We start from the raw sequence: 18,640 nt of genomic DNA, 5'->3' as shown, positions 1-18,640 counted from the left end.
GAAAAAATATAAAGTAATAAAACTCACTGGTGAAAAGAAATATATAGACAATTGTAGAATATTATAATACTGTAATGACGTAAATCAGTTTTGCTTTCAATATAAAGTTTAGAGACACAAGTATTAAGAATAATGATAACCACAAATATTTGATAATAGATACACAATATAAAAAGATGTAAGCTGCCACATCAGTAGCATAAAGCATAAACTGTAACATCAGGAGCTTAAAGTGCTGGGGGTGAGTCAAAGCATAGAGTTTTTATATGCAATGGAACTAAAGGTGTCATCCGCTTAAAACAGACTCACAGGTATAAGATGTTTTATGGAAGCTTCATGGTAACCACAAAAAAATACCTATAGAAGACAAAGAAAAAAGAAAAGCTTATTACTACAAAAAAATCAATAAAATATGAAATACAGCAAGAGAGGCAAAGAGGAACACAAGAACTATAAGACAGACAGAAAAATAGTTAAAATATCAATAGTAAATCCTTTACTTTTTTTAGTAAATCCTTTTCAACCAACAATTACTTTACATGTAAATGAATTAAAATCCTCAATCAAAGGACATAGAGTGGCTGAATGAATTTTAAAAACAAGATCCAACTATATGCAATCTGCAACAGAATCACTTTAGATTTCAGAGCAAATATAGACTGAAAATGAAAGGAGGAAAGGTATTCCAAGTAAATAATAAGGGAAAAAAACAGAGATAGCCGTACTTACATCAGCAATACTGACTTTAAGTGAAAAACTTTTAGTAGAGACAAAAAGGACATTATATAATAATAAAGAGGTCAATTTATCAAGAAGATATAACAATTATAAATACATATGCACCCAACAAAAGAGTACCTAAATATATAAAATAAACACTGACATATCTGAAAGGAGAAATAGATAGCAAAAGAATAATAATAACAGACATCAGTAACCCACTTTCAATAATGAGTAGAACATACAGACAAAATGTCCTTATTGGCAAGGAAGCGAAGGATGAGAAAACCCTATAGACAAACTAGACCTAACAGAAATGTACAGAACATTTGACCTGATAGCAGTAACACACATTCTCCTCAGCACACATGTAACACTTCTCAGGAAAGAGTGCATGTTAGTTACAAAACTAGTCTTACCACTTTAAGAAAACTAAACTCATACCAACATCTTTCCAAAATGCAATGAAATGAAACTTGAAATGGATAGCAGAAGGATAACTGGCAAATTCACAAATATGTGGAAATTAAAAAATACTTTCCTAAACAGCCACTGGGTCAAAAAAAGATGTCAAAAGAGAAATCATAAAATTGCTTAAGACAAATATTTAAACAAGTGAAAATGAAAACTCAAAACACAAACTGTAGAATGCAGAAAAGCAGTAACAGGAGGAGAGTTTATAGTGATGAACACCTACATCAATAAAGATATTTTAAAAACCTAACCTTAAGCCACACACAAAGAACTAAATAAAGAAAAAGACTAAGTCCAAAGTTAGCAGAAAATAATAGAGATTATAGCTGAAATAAATGAATTAGAGAATAGAGAACAAATAGAAAAAATTATAAAATTAAAGATTGTGGTTTTTAATAACCAAAATTGACATACCTTTAGTTACCCTGAGAAAAAGGTGCAAACACTCAACTAAATCATATCAGAAATGAAAGAGGAATCAGTACATCTACAAAAGTACATCTACATTTTACAAAAGTAAAAATGATCATAAGAGACTGTCATGAACAATTATATGCCAACAAACTGAATAACCTACAAAAAATGTCTATAATCCTAGAAACACAATCTATACAAAGCAAGTCTTGAAAAAATAAAAAAAATTGAGCAAACCAACAATAAGGAAATTATATCAGGAATTTAAAAACCTACCAACAAAGAAAAGTCTAGAATCAGATGGCTTCACTAGTGAATTGTACCAAATATTTGAAGAATGAACACTAATTCTTCTCAAACTCTTTAACAGATTTTGGAGAGAAAGCCAGCATTGTCCTGATACTAAAACTGGACAAAGATATTACCAAAAAAGAAACTAAATTATAATATCCCTGATGAAGAATGGTGTAAAAACCCTCAACAAAATACTACCAAACCAATTCAACAGCGCACTAAAAGGATTTATCTGTGGAATGCAAGGATGGTTCAACATATGCAAATCAGTTAACAGAATGAAGATTGAAATCCTGTGATGATCTCAACAGATACAGAAAAAAGTTTTGACAAAATCCAACACTCTTTCATGACAAAAAAAACTGTCAACAAACTAGGAATAGAAGAAAAACAGCTCAGCATGATAACACTTATATATGAAAAGCTCACAGGTATCATCATATACAATAGTGAAAAACTGAAAACTTTTCTTCTAAGATCAAGAGCTAAGCAACATTGTCCACTCCTACCACTTCTATTCAACATAGTACTGGGAGTCTTAGAACAATTAGGCAAGAAAAAGGAATAAAAGGCATCTAAATCAGAAAGAAATAAAATTATCTATTTGAATGTGACATGATTTTACATGAAGAAAAGACTCCACATTTACATTCTAAAGACTCCACAAAAAATGTTAAAATAGTAAACAAATTCAGTAAAGTTACAAGATACAAAATCAACATACAAATATTACTTGCATTTCCATATACTAGCAATAAACTATCTGAAAAGGATATTAGAAAAACAATTCTATTAACAACAGCATCAAAAAACTAAAATATTTAGAAATAAATGACTACTAAATAAGGTGATGAAAGACTTGTTCATGGTAAATGATAAAACATTGCTGAAAGAAATTAAAGCAGACACAAATAAATAGAGAGATATCCCATGTTTGTGGATGGGAAGACTCACTATCATTAAAATGTTCATATTTCCCAAAACAATCTATGGATTTAATACGATCTTCCTCAAAATCCCAAAAGCATTTTTTACAGAAATTGAAACAAGTTCTATAAATTATATAGAAAAACAAAAGACTCTGAATAGCCAATTCTGAGCACGAATAACAAAGCTGAAGACCTCTCACTTTATGATTTCCAATTATATCACAAAGCTGTAGTAATAAGAAAATGCAAGGTCTGCCCATAAAAAATCCAGCCATTGTTAATATAACATGAATGACTTGTGATAAATGGATATAACCTGGCAGCCAAGGAGAGTGGACTGGAATGAACATGCATGAACAATGATAATCTCACTGTACTTAGTCAGTGGGGGCAGGAGACACCATTGAGTGAGTGTGTGTACTGTGTGGCTGTTGCATTCAAAATGACTGAGCAAGTGGAGCAAAGAATCTGCATCAGATTTTGCTTAAGCTTGAACATTCCTCTGTGGACCCTATTCGGACAATTCAGAGGGCCGCAGCTACGGGCAACTGTGATTGGCAGCTTCATCATGACTATACACCAGCTCATGCATCTTGTGCAGAGTTTTCTGGCAAAAAATCAAATCACCCGGGTAACTGAGTCCCACTATAGCCCAGATTTGGCAACCTACGACATCTGGCTTTTCCTCAAACTAAAGCCACCTCTGAAAGGCAAAAGATTTCAGACCTTGGATGAGATTCAGGAAAATACTATGGGGCAGCTTATGGCAATTAGGACAATTGTGTGAGGTCCCAAGGTGTCTACTTTGAAGGAGACTGAGATATCATTGTCCTATGTCCTTGCATCTTGTGTCTTCTTCAGTAAATGTCTCCATTTTCCATAGTGCATGGATGGATATTTTCTGGACAGGCCTTAGAAAGCAAATTGCTCCACAAATATGTTCATTGTAACATTAATAAATATAAAGATTTTGGAACCTAAACATTCATACTATGGTATGATTAAGTAAAGAAAGAATTGTGCAATAAGATTATAATGACATTATAAGATTAAATTAAAATTTGAAAGATAGTCTTAAAAGACCTTAATACCCACAGAGATATATTTCCTGGGGGTGAAAAATTAATGCCTCAATGGTATCAATTTTTTCAAATTAATATATAAATGTAACATAATACCAAAGAAATCTTGTTTTTAATTTGGAAAAATTGATTCTAAAACTTTATGGAAAAATGAATGTATCATAATTATCAAGAAAATTATAAAAAGAAATTATGATGTGCCTTAAGGTGATGTGCACATCACCAAGGCACCTTGATAAGTTGCTTATAGTAATGGATATTATATTATTTTTATAATAGTTATCAAAATTGTGCACTATTGGCATACAAGTAGGCATGCCAAACAAAACCGAATGGTGTCCAGAATAGATACCAATATACATTAAAATATAATGTATAATATGTAATACTACAAATCATTGGAGAAATCATAAATTTTTCAATAAAGGTAGTGGGATAATGAACTATGTATCCAGAAAAAAATTAATTTAATTCTTTATCTCATGTATTATTCCAAAACAATCCCTGAAATAATTAAAGGTCTATGTAAAAAAAAACAAAAAAACTTTGACAATGGTAGATGCAAAGAAACAATACAAAAAATCCAGAACCTTGACAGAAAAAATGGATAGATTTGACTAGGAGAAAACTAGAAACTCTTGTGCAGTAAAACAGCATAAATAAAAACAAGGAAACACAACAGACACAGAGACATGTTTATAATATATTTAACAAAATGTTAATATATGTCATTGGATGCGAGAACTCAAAAAATAATCTTTTTAAAACACAGACATGAGTCGAGCACGGGGGTGGGATAGGATGGGAGTAATAGAAAACTGTACTTGAAAAATAATTAAATAAAAAAATAAATAAAAACACAAACATGCAAAAAATGACAGAGGATTCAAGTCACAGCATGAGAGAAAAAATTCAGATACTAATAAGCATATGAATTTAACCACGCAAGAAGTCAGGAGCCACAAATTTCAAAAACTGTAAGACAATGTTTTGCTTAACAGACTGACAAAAGTTAGACTGATCAAACCCAGTGCTGGCAGGGATGGGAGAAAACATCATTGGAAGGAGTGTATGTTGATCATTATTTTTGGAAGAATCTGGAGGTATATGTAAAGATTTTAAATGTTCCCACTCCTGGAAGAGTATGCTCACTTCTAGGTCTTTATTCTGCAACATTTTTGAAGAGTAATTTGGCAGTGATCTATCAAAATTTTAGTTCTCATTCTCTTTGACCCAACAATGCCATTTCTAAGGCACCTACTCTAAGATACAAGCAAAGATGATCAGGGAGGCACTTTGTACGATAGGAAACTGAAATGACCAAAGATCAGCCAATGGAAGAACGGCAGAAACCAGGCCGCCATTAAAAAGAATGGGTTAAGTCTATGCCTAGTAACCTAGAATATATAACCGAACCAACCTTTAAAAAGACAAGTCACAGAAACTGTTTTATTTTTAGTTAAAAATTATGCATGCACAATACAGAAACACGACTACATCCCTGTAGGAAAAAAAATAGATGTGCGTTAGGATGTTAACAGGTGGTCACCTCCAGAGACAGAATTCCACAAAAGAAGGAAGATGCATGTGATTTGGAAGGATTATTGTTTTACTTCACAGACACAGATTTTTTTCTAAGTCCTGGGATTGTGGGGTTTTTTTTTTTACTCTTTTGGTATTTTTAGCATTTTCTTTTGTTTTCTGGTTTTTAGGAGGGAAAATGTAGCCCTTGAAGGAGAAAGTTGAAAAACCATTGATGAAACCGTCCCATTAAGAGAGAAGAAGAAAGAAGGGTCAAGGCAGAAGCCAGTGTAGGAATGTAACAGGAGAACTGGGGGCAGGGGGGAGCTGAATACCGAGGAATGCGAGCTTCCTACGGGGAGAATGAGGGGTGCAGAATGCTGCAGAGAGGCCTGGGATGCCACGGCCCAGGGGGCAGGTGCTGAGCAGCAGTGGTGGAAGCTGGGTGCAAAGAGGATCGATTAGGAAGCCTTGTTCCACCCTGCCTGTGCATCTTTGTAGAAACAGAGAAATTAGGACCCTAAACCTCTTGAATCAGAAGCTCTGCGAGTGTGCTGCAGCCACTGAGTGACAGCACTGAGAGTATAATGAGCTGGAGAAGCTAAGGAGGGGAGATCAGTCGTTCACCAAGTTTACCAAGTGAAGAAAGGAGCAAATTAAATTGTAAAACCACCAAAATGGTTGGCTGAGATGAAGGAGCACATGAGACAGAAAAGACGGAGGAAAAGGAAAGGGAAAAAAGCGACCCCATGTTTCTAGGCTTTCTGTTACTTGTCAGGGGCTTTACACATGCTTTCACCATCATTATTCCCTTTATTGGTGATTAACAATCACCATTGTTATTTTTGAGGCATATATCACTGCATCCAATTTACTGTGAGACAAGGGAAGCTTCAGGAATCCAACTGAATAGTAAGGACCAAAATCCATGCCAAAGGCTAGGCTTTTTTCCTCTGCCTCTAGCCATGGAGCAGTCTTGGAGGACGTGGGAGGGATGGGAGCCAGGACTCAGCTGGAGGAATAGCTTGGAAAAAGGAGACACACATCCACTGAGACAATGACATGTCAGAGACACGCAGGAAGGGAACCCAGGTGAAGGGGTTGGAGCGTGTGGACACAGAGACAGAGGCAGTGACAGAGTCCTCGTGGGGCAGAGAAAAGAGGTCGAGGACTTCCTTCTTCATCTCAGCACAGCCGTGGCGTGGTAACTGACTGAGACGAACACTGCTGGCGCAGTGACAGCGCCTGTGGGCTGCCCAACACAGTGCAAAGCCAGCCCGGCCCTTCTCCCCCAGTGAGATGTGGATCAGTCCCTCAACAACCACGCTCACACCTTCGGGAAGCCATAGGCACAGACAAGTAGAGCTGCCTGCAGCTAACTGGGAACTACAAGGGGGAAAAGCAAGGCTTCTACCTTCCAAGAGCTGACAGTCTAGAATTACCTAGAGTGATGTACTTTTTCACCAGCTGTTCAAATAGTCTGATTAGAAAACTCCAGAAAATGAAATGACCCTTTGCTTTGCAAAAATTATATAGAAATATTCTGCCACTGAAATCCCATGTCACCCAGGGGTTTTGAAATTGGAAAGGGGTTGCATGCCTTCATAGCTACCTGTGAAGGAATGTAAACATACATTAAAGAAGCATCTCCCATTGGTAAGAAGTCTACGGTTTAATTGTACAGGGCTATGTTATTGAACAGGAAGCATCAGGTGATTACTCTTGCCCAGGTGACTCTGGGCTTCCAGCCCAAAAGGATCACCAAAGCATGCTGGGATTTTTAATGGCTTCCCCAGGCTTGGCAAGTGGCTGCTGTTGAATGTCATTTGTCAGTTATTCCAGAGAGGCAATCATTTAAAGAGGGAAATCCTAGTATTTCAATAACATATTTGATGAAACTTGTCAACGAACGTTTGCTGCTGCCAGTCTAGACGCCAACAGGTGACTCCAATCTGGAGTGTGGGGAAGGGGAAACTTTATCGGTGGACGGTTTGCACACTCAAGCAGATGCAGCCTCTGGAGGAGAGGGAAAGCCCACTTTCCTAGAGAAAGTTCCTGCCTGTCCTGATTGCTCCATATCTGTGTAAGCGAGGAATCCAAATTTACAGTCCGGTTGGTCTGAGCAGCACTGTCCACTGCCCTAACTGTTTGGACTCGTGTGTTCTGATGTGTTCTGATGGGTCATTATGAAACTGCTCTGATGCAGTGAAGACACCAATAAGGCTATTGCTGTGCAACTCTGATCAAACGGGGCAGGTCTCAGCCCACTGGTTGGAAGAGAATTCCAGGGACTCCTTTATAATGATCTGCTCAGCCTGCAGGACCTCAGTGCAGGACCCCAGTCTGTGGCTGTCCCCTCCAGTGCAGCATGAGTAAGGGACCCCTGTCAGCAAAGCCTTCTAGACTTTGATTATGAATTTGAGCCCAATTAACCACCAGGAGTCCTTCTTCACGGGTATATTTCTTCTTGGGGTCAACAAACTCAATAGCCTTTGCTTAAAATAGTTTCTTGGTGCCCCTCTTAGTTATGAAACAATCACATGCAACATTAATGACATCAGAGAGACACCAGCAATTTACCAACTGAGGGATATTTGATTCAGGCAACTGCTACTTATTTCAGTATTTTTCTTTTGCAAGAGAAAACGTGGTGGTGGTGTGTAGTTTTGTTATAAAAAAACATACAACCTTATTGGAAAAGATAGACTCTTTGTCTGTGGAAAACAACAAAAGCATGGATTATTTAGGCACTACCAATGTTTCTGTGTTATACTCACATGGCAGAGAATAAGCACAGTGCCCTGGAAGTCTGGGCTTTGTGGTATCAAAAAAGAAAGCAAAACTTCCTTGGGTCACTGACTTTATTTTCTTGTGCTCTTTTCCTTCTCAGGAAAGGTGAAATTCAAATCCTGGGAGCTTCCCTCATATGTTATCAAGCTGTTGTTTAAAGTTATTCTGAAATAAGGAAATCATATCTGACACAGAGATACTCCGTATCTTGGCTGTCAGGAGAACATCACCTTTGAGGTCACTGAATTTATTAAGCCATTTCTATTATTGTTTTGTCTATTTTCTGGTTCCATCTCCGTGGCAGACGTGTAGCCCTGACCATGCAAAACCAATCTGGGGAGACTCTGCCATTTCTTGCGCACATCTTTGCTGCATTCCGGTTTCCCCAACCACCTCTCTCACCTTTAGAACTGGCAGACTCTGGACATTCTGCACGCTGAAGAAAATCACTGTTTTGCCTCCAGCAAGGAACATAAATGTTGCAACACTGACTCCTCCCCTGATGAAGAAAGAGTGAACAAGTGCACCGAGTTGAGCTTCTGCTCACAAAGCCACCGGGCTGGGGACGGTGGGACCACGGCTGAGATCCTGAGACAGCGTCTGCGGGGCTGAGCTCCCCCACCCCCGCCCCCTTTCCCCTTCTGCCTCTCTCCTCTCCGTCTTTCTGGATTTTACTGGTTGTTGGCCAAACAGCTTCACACGCGGCGGATCTCCGTGTTCTTTTGCTGGAAGTGCTTAACGGGCTGATATGGCAGACTTTGCTCCCCGACAAAAGTGAGTAGCTACAGCGGGCGCAGCCTGCGGCGCGCGCCTGCGACCAGGGGTGGCGCGGGTGGTGCGAGTGGCGCGGGTGGAGCGAGTGGCACGGGTGGCGCCGCGCCAGGGCTGCGGGTTCGAGGCCGAGCGCGGGAGGAGATAGAGCGCGGCCTCGGCTCAGGCTGCTCAACAGCACGCAGAAAGCCGCCGCGGGGGGCGGAGGGGCTGGGAAAGCGGTTTTTTTTTTCTTTGAACTGAATTTATTGGGGCGACATTGGTTCGCAAAGCCACACAGGTTTGGCTTTGACCTCAGGCAGCGTTTAGGTACCTTCTCAGAGGAACTAAAAAGATCGCTTCCCGCCCAGCTTTTACAACTGCACGCGTTCGCCTTTATTTAAAAAAATTAAAAATTAAAAAAATTTCGGATGCACCCTTGAGAATGAGTTTCGGCATGACTGTGGAATTCTCAGAATGTAAATGATTTAGGTCAGATACGTCAAATTGAAAAAAAAAAGTGAGGGCAGGGGGTTCAGATGCGGTGATGGGTTGGCCGCGGACTGGAGGGTTTTCCAGCGGCAGCAGCGGCGGCGGCGGCGGCCTCGGCTCTCGGGTGGAAAAGTTAGCGCTCCCGGCTCAGACCCCAAAGGAGGAAGGCCCGAGCGGACTCCCCCCCTCCCCGCCCCCTCACCAAGGCAGGCGGGATGGTGGCAGGTAAGCAGCTCCAGGCTGTAACCGCTGCAACCACTGTAACCCGTCCCGGGAGCAGGAGGGAGGCGGTTTGACTCCTGCCCAGGAATCTCAGCCGGAGGGGAGAGGAGAGCTGGGCTGAGCCGAGGGACAGGACACGGAAAGTCAAGCCCGGAGGAGCCAGAGCGGGGTGCAAAGGACAAGAGAGCAGCAGGGTGGAGTTCTCGTTCTTTGAGTACCAACAAGTCCTTTTAGTGACCTCTACGTGTACTCCCGGGAAGCAGCCCACGTTGCCCTGAATGACAGGCAATATAGGGTTTTCTATGGTTGCTCTTGGAAAGGTTGCTGAACGTCGGTATCCATCTGGAGGGTTGTGTTTGTCTTCATTCATCCAGTTGGCTGGCAAAGATTTCCCACCTGAGCCTCATGTTGCTTGGTCAAAGGAGTGCTGCTAATCCGAGCCCTGCCCCAGGCTTGCAACCTTGGGCAAGACTCCTATGTACTCTGGGCCTCAGTTTTCTTTGCAATATTTAGGAAATTATTATGTTTCCTGTGAAACACATGTGTGCATATATATGTGGGTGTGGGGGGTAAAAGTGCTAAATTGTTCCAGGAAGGAGCAGATGAAAATTAATTTCAGTGGTTCTTTAAAATTGGCAGTCATGGGTCCTTTGGAGAATTAGCTATGGGTCCTCTTCCAGGGTAGGGGTGGGGGGAAATGTTCTTATGGAATGTACGTAAGATCCCTGATGGCTCACAGACACTCCCTGATGACCCTGTCTGAAATGGTCACCTAGCCAGGTGACCATTCCTTGTCTAAAGGAAGCCTTCCCCTGGAAGACCTCCCTCTAGACCAACCATGCAGCCTCTGGTGGCTGTTGGGACAGCCGTGGTAATGACAGCCTTCCCTTGATCTGTAGGCAGCCTCGTTCCTGAGAGTGAAAGCCCTACTTTCAGGAGCTCCCGGGGCACTGTTTCCCAAGGGCTCCCCCAGTCTCTGCCTCCAGAGGAACCCCCCCTTACCAGCTCTCCTGGTGACTTTCCTAAGATACTAACCCTCATCCTCGGAGTTTTCAGTCCTAGAGATGGCACTGGAGAGCCACCTGCAGAGAGTCGCTGTCTGTCTCAAAGAGAGCTCTTTAGGTCACCTAGCTGGGTGTGGGACAGTGGGGCCAAGACTTTGTTTTGAACTGAAGTGCCGTTTGCTCCCCAGGGCGTAATAAGGGTAGTCAATGGTGTTCTTTTGGACCTCCACCCTTCGTCTTTCAGGGACCAGGGACTCAGGCTTTGTGGGACCTGGATCTTCCACTGGCAATGCCTGTGAGGTACTGGGGGACACGTGGGGCTTTGCAGCCCAACAGACTGGGCTTTGGTCTTGGCTCCCACACTTCAGTGAGTCGATTCTCTGGGCCTCACTTTTTCTGTCTGTAAAATGGGGAACAATACTGCCTTTCTGGCACAGTTGACAGGAGAATGGAAGTAGTATATAATGCCAGGTGTGTAGTCAATGAAAAACTACTATTATTAATATTAATGTAAGATTTTAAGTGTTACATGGTTTCATGCTTTTTAGAGCAATATCTCTTCTATAGAGCTTACGTCAGTAGAAGAAGGAGTAAAATCAATTCTGGTCTAAATATTCTTCAAGATGAGTGGTGGGTTCAGAGCAGAGTCGGGTTTGCTGCTTCGTCAAGCAGAGGACTCTGTGTTGCCAGCAAGTGAAATATCTTGTGTCCAGACTGGCATGGACTCTTAACCTGTTTTCTTTCTCTTTTGGCCCATAATCTTGAACACAAAACACCTAGCTTTTTGCCTATAGCTACAAACAGCTGGGCATGGAAACCAAAGTCTCATGGCTATGTTCGTCGGCAGCTGCACCAGAAACTGTCCCTGTACAGAGGCAATGCCACTGTCATCTTTCAAAGCTTGGCACAGACTTAACCAATTCTCTCTTTCCCTCTTTCTCTCCTTCCCTTCCGTCCTGGCCCCTCAGTTGCAAGAAATTGGATGATGTAGAAATATGGGAAAGAAAGATTACAAGCTTAAAATGAAGTGCGCTGCCCTCGAAGTACCCATTCCAAAGACTGATCAGTATATTCAGGCAAAGCATCCTTGCATGCAAAGATGACAATATCGATACTTCCTATTCATTTAGCCTTTGAGCCGTACTAATCCTTTTCTCACATAACCCCAATGAATGTTTATATCAACACTGCAGGGTATAAATTATTATTTAAAGACTTACAGAGAAACTGAGGCTTACGAAAATTTGCATAACTTGCCCAGTCTGCATAGCTGTAAAAGGTGAAAGCTAGGAACTAAGCCCAGGCCTGTCTGACACTCTTTTTCCTGGTGCTGCCAAGCTCCCCATATCGGAAAGTTGCATCATACCAACTGGGTCCCTGTTCTTCTAAAGAGCAGGAATAACCAAATATTCTGGGTGGGTTTAAGTGGAGTGAACATACACTTTGCATGCGATGCGTGTTGGCAGGCAGCAACGATGAAACCACGTGTGGGGAATAGTATTCCCAACCCTTCCCAAATCCTGCTGTTAAACTCAAGATGCCAAATCTCAAACTTTGGCACGTGAAGCTGGCTCTGGGCCAGTGACTTCCTGAGTAATTCTTTTAGGTTAAAAACAATTCTAGAGTTTCCATTGTCTCCTACCTTTAGAGTCAGGCTGCCATTTACATTTACCTCCCTGGGCTAAGCATTCATTCATTCATTCATTCATTCATTCAAAACATGCTTGTTGAGCTCTGAATAAGGCAGACAAGGTCCTGGCTCTTGCGAAGCTGTCAGAAACAGTGACAGATAAGAGGCAGGAGAACAAAAATATAAATAAGGCAATTTCAGATATTGATAAATGCTATGAAGAAAGTTAAGAGCGACTGGAGACCAGAGTGTACCAAGGCTTGGAGAAAACTTTAAATAAGGCAGCCAGAGAAGATTTCCTTCGGTACTTTATGCTGACCCTTGAACTTAAAGTTGCATAATAAGAGGGGCCAGGCCATGAAGGCCTGGGGAAAGGGCTGCCTTAGCGGGAGAAACCTCAAGGGAAAGACCCAGACGTGGGGCACACGAAGCAGCAGGGTCTCAAATACAGTGAAATGGCACCTTAGAAATCAAGTTGGGTTTTGTATGGGGGAATTACTGTTCCGATGCTTATTCTACTATTCTGAGCTGTGCTGTGGACTTTACACTCATTTAATCTCCTCAACAATAGTGAATTATAGGTATTTTTGTCTTGATTTAATAGCTGAATAAACCACGACTCATAGAGAATATGCAGCTAGCCCCAGGTGACAAAGCTGGAAATTGAATCCCATAGTCTGTTTTGCTCCAAAGCCCAAAACTTTTTGCTAACCTAGCGTGCAGATTTTGAGAAAAATTTCTCTAGGGACTAATGAAAATATTGAAAGTATGTTCGGTAGCTAGCTGTTGATCTGTCAGCGATTTCTATCTGATACTCCAGATTCCAGCTAGTGTGTCTAAATCTGTACGTCACAATGCACAGCACCAGCCACATGTGGCTACAGGATGCTTGAAGCATGACTAGTCCAAACTGAGATGTGCTGAAAGGATGAACCACACCCTGGATTTCAAAGAACTCATACAAAAAACTTGTAACTTTCTCAGTTGAGTGTATATTAGAATGATCATGTGTCAGATGTATTGCTTTAGATGAAATATATTAAATTAATTTCATCCGTTTCCTTTAAATCTTTTAATGTCGTAGAAAAAAATGAAATCATACTTGTGGCTCACGTTATAGGTCCATTGATTGGCACTGGTATAGAATAATAATTTGACAAAGGATGTGATAAGAAATTCTTCTTCCTTCTTCCTCGAGTAACTTTGTCTCTGTTCTTAGTCAGTTTCCACGTCAAGTCTGTCCCCAAATTCAGTTATTCGGTGACGCGGTAAACGAGAGAAAAAGAGGTCCCTCTGTGCTCACCCCCCTACGTCATTCTTCTGCTGCACAGGCGGTAATTTGTAGCCTAATTTATCATGTCACTATAGTGGCATTTATCATCACCCATCATCCTCTTACTCAGGCAAACTCAAGCAACTTTCAAACACCCTAGGACCAAAGGGTCATTTTGAATCTGACTTTATAGTTTTAACTTTAAATCACTTCCCAGTCCCATGCCTCTGTCATTCATGGCGCTTCATAGAATCAGACTAGGGGTCAGCCAGAGCTTGTTGTGTGCAAAGCTCATGACGTAAATCATCTCACTGTGGTGACAAATGTTTCTTCCTCTCTGTCCTTTTGCTTAAAACAGTTTGAACAAGATGCAGCCCCAGTTTCTAGAAGGGCTGCTCCAAGGACATCACAGAGGGCCACGTGGGTTTCTAATGTCCACTAGCTAAAGTGGCCCTTGAGTAGGTCAGTGAAGATCTGATTTGTCCCTGTAGTTTTATTTCTTCCAAAGGAGAAAGCAGTCAGATTTTGGTATTGTTAGAGGAAGCCTCTGGCCTGAGGTATCAGAAGCCTGGATTCTACTTTTATCTACTGGATTATGTGTTACCCTCGCCCCACTTCCTCCAACAGTCCTGTAGAGAACTTGGGATTGGTGAGATAATGCCACATCCAGTGCTCCTGGAAAAATGTGCCATAAAAATATGGGCCTTGGCTACCACTGATAGCCTGTAGACGTTTGCCTGCCGAGGAGAGACTCCTTCCTGCAGCTACAGCTGAAACACTGTACAAGATGCTCTGTGCAAAGTACAAGTAACGTTTGTTCATTTCTACTTGAAATCTAAATCTGTAAGAAGCTACTAAGAGTGAATTTTCATGCATCTGCATCTACAGTAACACATTTTTCAGCATCTTCTAAGCCGAGAAATCAGTGCCAGACTCCACGGGGACAATAAGTGACTCATGAAACCAGGTCCTTTCTTCTGCAAGAACACATTACCTACTTGGGAAGCTGGGCATAAACATAAAACATCAGGAACAGTGCAGGATAACATTCAATGTTACAGGAATGACACACTTAGAGTTTGGAGACTCCGAAAGGCAACTCGCGTTGAGCCCTAAAGTACACTGAGAAAGACACAGTGAGAGATGGCCACTGAAGCATGGGAGGCTGAGCCAAAGACAAATGGAGACAGGGACAGAGGGCTCTCCCAGTAGGAAGAGGTGCTCATGCGGCATGCATGTGGAAATGTGTGTGTGGAGTGTTGGGTGAGGTGGAAAAGAACAGCTGCAGCTCTGCTGGTGTGGCTCAGTGGATTGAGCACCGGTCTGCCTACCAGAAGGTCGCCGGTTCCATTCCCAGTCAGGGCACATGACTGGGTTGCAGGCCAGGTCCCCAGTTGGGGGTGCGTGACAGGCAATGGGTCAATGTTTCTCTCTCTCTCTCTCCTTCTCCTTCCTTTCCCCTTTCTCTCAAAATGAATAAATAAATAAAATATTTTTTAAAAAGAAGAATTGCAATCAGGGAGGCTTTTAAAAACTGCTGATGCCCCCACCCCATCTCCAGAGTTCTTACTTTGCCAGCTGAGGAATGGGGGGGAAGGAATATTGTTCACTCTGCTCACTGAGTATTGCTGCTGCTGTTGTTGAATTCCACAGAATATCCTAGTGTGAAGCTATAGCTGAAAATCAGGAAGCAGAAACACCAAGTCTTTAGATCCTAATCATGGGAAATAAAATCAAAAGGGTAATCTTTCTAAGAGAACGCAGTGGATAGTCAAGACGTGCAGCCTTTGGGGAAATTTTACATACACATATATTTCTATGTAGCCCTTTTAATTCACAGATAATGTTTGTAGTGATTCCATCGACTTGACTGTAGTAAATAAGAGGTGTCGCTAGCTGCCCGTTCCCGTGCATCGTGTGATTCGTGGGCGCCCTGTAGTGAAACTGAGCTAAGTGTGAAGCAACTGGTGTCTCGCAGCTGCTCGCATCAACTGGACTTTACGGCACCATGATCATGCCCATTACTGCCAACAGAAGCTATTTTATTGCAATCTATCATCTTTCTTCACTTCTCCGACTTTACAAATTAAACAATGGAGTTTAATTACTTGCCTTGGGCCTTGAGCTTGCTGGCAACGAAGGTGGGATTAGAATTTTCAGCCACCAAATCCCCCCTATTTTATCTGGCTCTCAAAGAAAGTGTGCTCCGTCTCCTATTAGAGAATATTCTGTACCTGGCAATTTATTTCTTCAATGAATGAATGAGTAAGTGAAAGGTGTCGAGTCTGGCTGGGCTGCCAACACTGTGATGATGAGCGTCAGCTGCTGGTCTGCAGGAGCCCTAGACGTAGCCTGTGTGAAGTTTCCCTGTGTGAGTTTCCATTCCAGTGAATGAAAGCTTAGCGTCTCACCCCTTTGGCAAGGGAAGGTTCCCTAATCCCAGAGCTTTTTAGCTTTTCTGATTTCTCCTCTCTGAAGCTTCTGATCACTGGGTATTGATTTCTGTTACACACCTGAAAAAAAAGAGAGAGAGAGAGAGAGGAGAAAGCTCAGCAATTTTTTTTACAGCTGAGTTTTAAAAGAATTCTTTGTTATGTCTTGGGAGTCTCTGGGAGATCTTTGTGAAGGGGAGTGGGAAAAAGCTTCCCACTCTTTAGGACGAAAGATAGGTCAGTTTCGTGCCACCCCCAAATGGTTATTTTCTTTTCCGCTGTCTCGCAGTTTGTTGCCAATTGAAGGACAATTTCCCGTATCTTTAGCTATATCTAAAAAGCAAGCCTGCACACTGATTGCATGTAAGAATCACCTTACGTGCAATCACCTTTTTCGTTTTGAAAAATACACTGATGGGGTTCTGCCAGAGACCCCGTGTATCAAGATGCTAAGAGTGAATTCTGAGCATCATGTTTATGACTGTTCTTCTGGTGCTTACCTAGCGCGTCATTAAGAGCTGATCTCACTGCTCAGCTAAGACCCAAATCTTAATTACTTATTTCTATCTCTTGCTTTAGGTGGCGTGGGCCCCAGAGAACCATCCTGACGTGTGCACTGGCCTGCAGTGCCCGCGGCGTTATGGATGGAAAGTCAAGACAAATTCACACGGACTACCAAGTCCTGTGTTGGAAAAGGGACGGCACGGCTACTCCCTCAAGGGGGGAGCGCCTCAGAACGGCCTTGCCACCCTCTCAAGGGGAGAGCCCCCCAACCCTTGCCTAGACAGGCTTTTATTGGTTTTTTTGCACAGGAGTTCAGGTACAACTTATTAATCATTGTCAGGCAGTAAGCAGTAGGTAGCATACAAAGAACTATTAGGACTTCTTCCAAGTCAGGGTCTATCAGCTAAAAGGCTACAAAACTTTGGGAAAACAAATTTCTGCCCGGGCCTTTATCATTTAACTAAGCATTTTTAGCAAAGCAGGCTTCACTGGATTTTACATATCCTTTCTCAGGCCTGATCACCCGGGGAGCCCGCCCTTCCCAGCACAGGGCTGCATGGCCCTCTGTCATTGTTTTCAGGCTTGAGTCAGCCAGAGGAGGCAGATAGCCAAGGAATTCTCAGAGACTTCTGGCTGACAAACTGAAGACTCAGGCTTCATCAAAGCCGGGGGACGAGGGTCCATCACCCCCTCTTTGCTGCAGCCCCCCGAGTCCTTCCTTGAGGGCCTCCCAAGTGATTATGTCTGGGTTAGGTTGCCCCCACTCTGAGGCATTGTACTGGTCATTGACTAACAGATCAAGCGTTGGGGGCCAGAGATGGATGAAGCAGAAGAGGCACTCCTGCCAGGGAGATAAGCTTTGTCTCCTTAGTGGCTCATAGTCTGAAGGTCGCTCATTCAGCCTTATCTATGGGGTCGGTTACAACTCCTGGAACCAGGCAGGGAGGTTCCCAGCACCATCCAAACCGTATTTCTGTTGGGTAGCAACGCCACCATTTACTCTTTAGAAAGCGTGGTTTCCAGCATAACACTCTCTGCTGGTACAATCACACCCCACACTCAGGGGGGCCCTGCCTAGCTTCATGACAGAAGTTTGTATACGTGCACTTTGGAAATCAGGTTGCCTGAAACTTGATCATTATGTGATCGAAAGGTAAAGATTAAGTTTCCCTGCCACCCATGCATTAAATTTGCCAGTTGCTATGTTGATCTTTAGTTAACCAACCCTTGCTTTCTTTTCTCAGACATTTTAAAGCCAATTAACTTCATTCCTGTTCACACCCTTGTTAAAAATATAAGTAAAGCCGAGTTCTCCAGTGTGGACTGTCACTGGGTAGACTTTATGAGGTGAATTGACCAACTAGAACTAACTAGGATGTATAAAACCCTATCAGTCCCAGCAAATCTGTCGGGTTGCAGAGGCTTCCAGCATCAGAATGGGCTTAGGGGAGCTATGAATTGTAGTTTGGGAAGGGCCAGTTACAGATCACTCCAAATCTAGAAGAACCTAGGATATGGGAAATGACTCTAGAATCAATCTGAGAAAAATGATCCAGGGCCCCGTTGAGTCTAGGACTCCAGCCTTTCCCAGGAAGTTGTATTACTATCAAAAAGCCACTAGGTTTTTGTACCAAACTGGGGGGGGGGGGCGGGGAATAAGGCACTTCTGGGGTCTTTTGGATCCTAAAATGACAGGATTAGAAGAAGACAAGAAGTCGTTAAGGATATTGCAGGGAGGATGTGGACACAGGGCTGCTGTGAGCCAAGCATCACGGGCATCAGCAATTTTTTGTTCTCTTGGCTAATGTTTATGGAGGGTCTACTCTGTGCCAGGGAGCATTACAGGAGCTGGAGAGAGAGTGACGAAGTTGTTGCTGCTGTGGGAACGCCTCCATTGAGAAACAGAAAAATAAAATGAATAAGTTAGCGCTCTAAAAATGATGAAGTGAGGTGAAAAGAATAGTGTCTAATGAGGGCTGCTTTGAAGAGGCTTACAAGTTGCTCTGAGAAAGTGGCATCTGAGCAAGCACATTGGTTTTAAAGAGAAGGCCGTGCAGAGATCAGGGAGAGAGAAGGCCAGGCAGAGGGAAGAGCCAGAGCGAAAGCCCT

General features: G+C 42.4%; 1 protein-coding gene across 2 annotated transcripts in view; it reads left to right on the top strand.

The window, feature by feature from the left end:
• Positions 1-8,927: 8,927 nt before the first annotated feature.
• The window catches only part of PRLR (prolactin receptor), a 152,963-nt gene continuing 143,250 nt past the window's right edge, over positions 8,928-18,640 (top strand). For both annotated transcript variants that reach the window (XM_037063155.1, XM_037063156.1), the window contains exon 1: positions 8,928-8,998. The gene's annotated coding sequence lies outside the window, so the exon portion shown is untranslated. The remainder of the gene's footprint in view (positions 8,999-18,640) is intronic.

Source organism: Sturnira hondurensis, unplaced genomic scaffold (genome assembly GCF_014824575.4).
Source record: "Sturnira hondurensis isolate 20B ecotype Veracruz unplaced genomic scaffold, ASM1482457v3 Scaffold0014384, whole genome shotgun sequence".
Lineage (NCBI taxonomy): Eukaryota > Metazoa > Chordata > Mammalia > Chiroptera > Phyllostomidae > Sturnira > Sturnira hondurensis.
The sequence above is the reverse complement of the archived record's forward strand: the minus strand, read 5'-3'. Positions and strand labels throughout refer to the sequence as shown.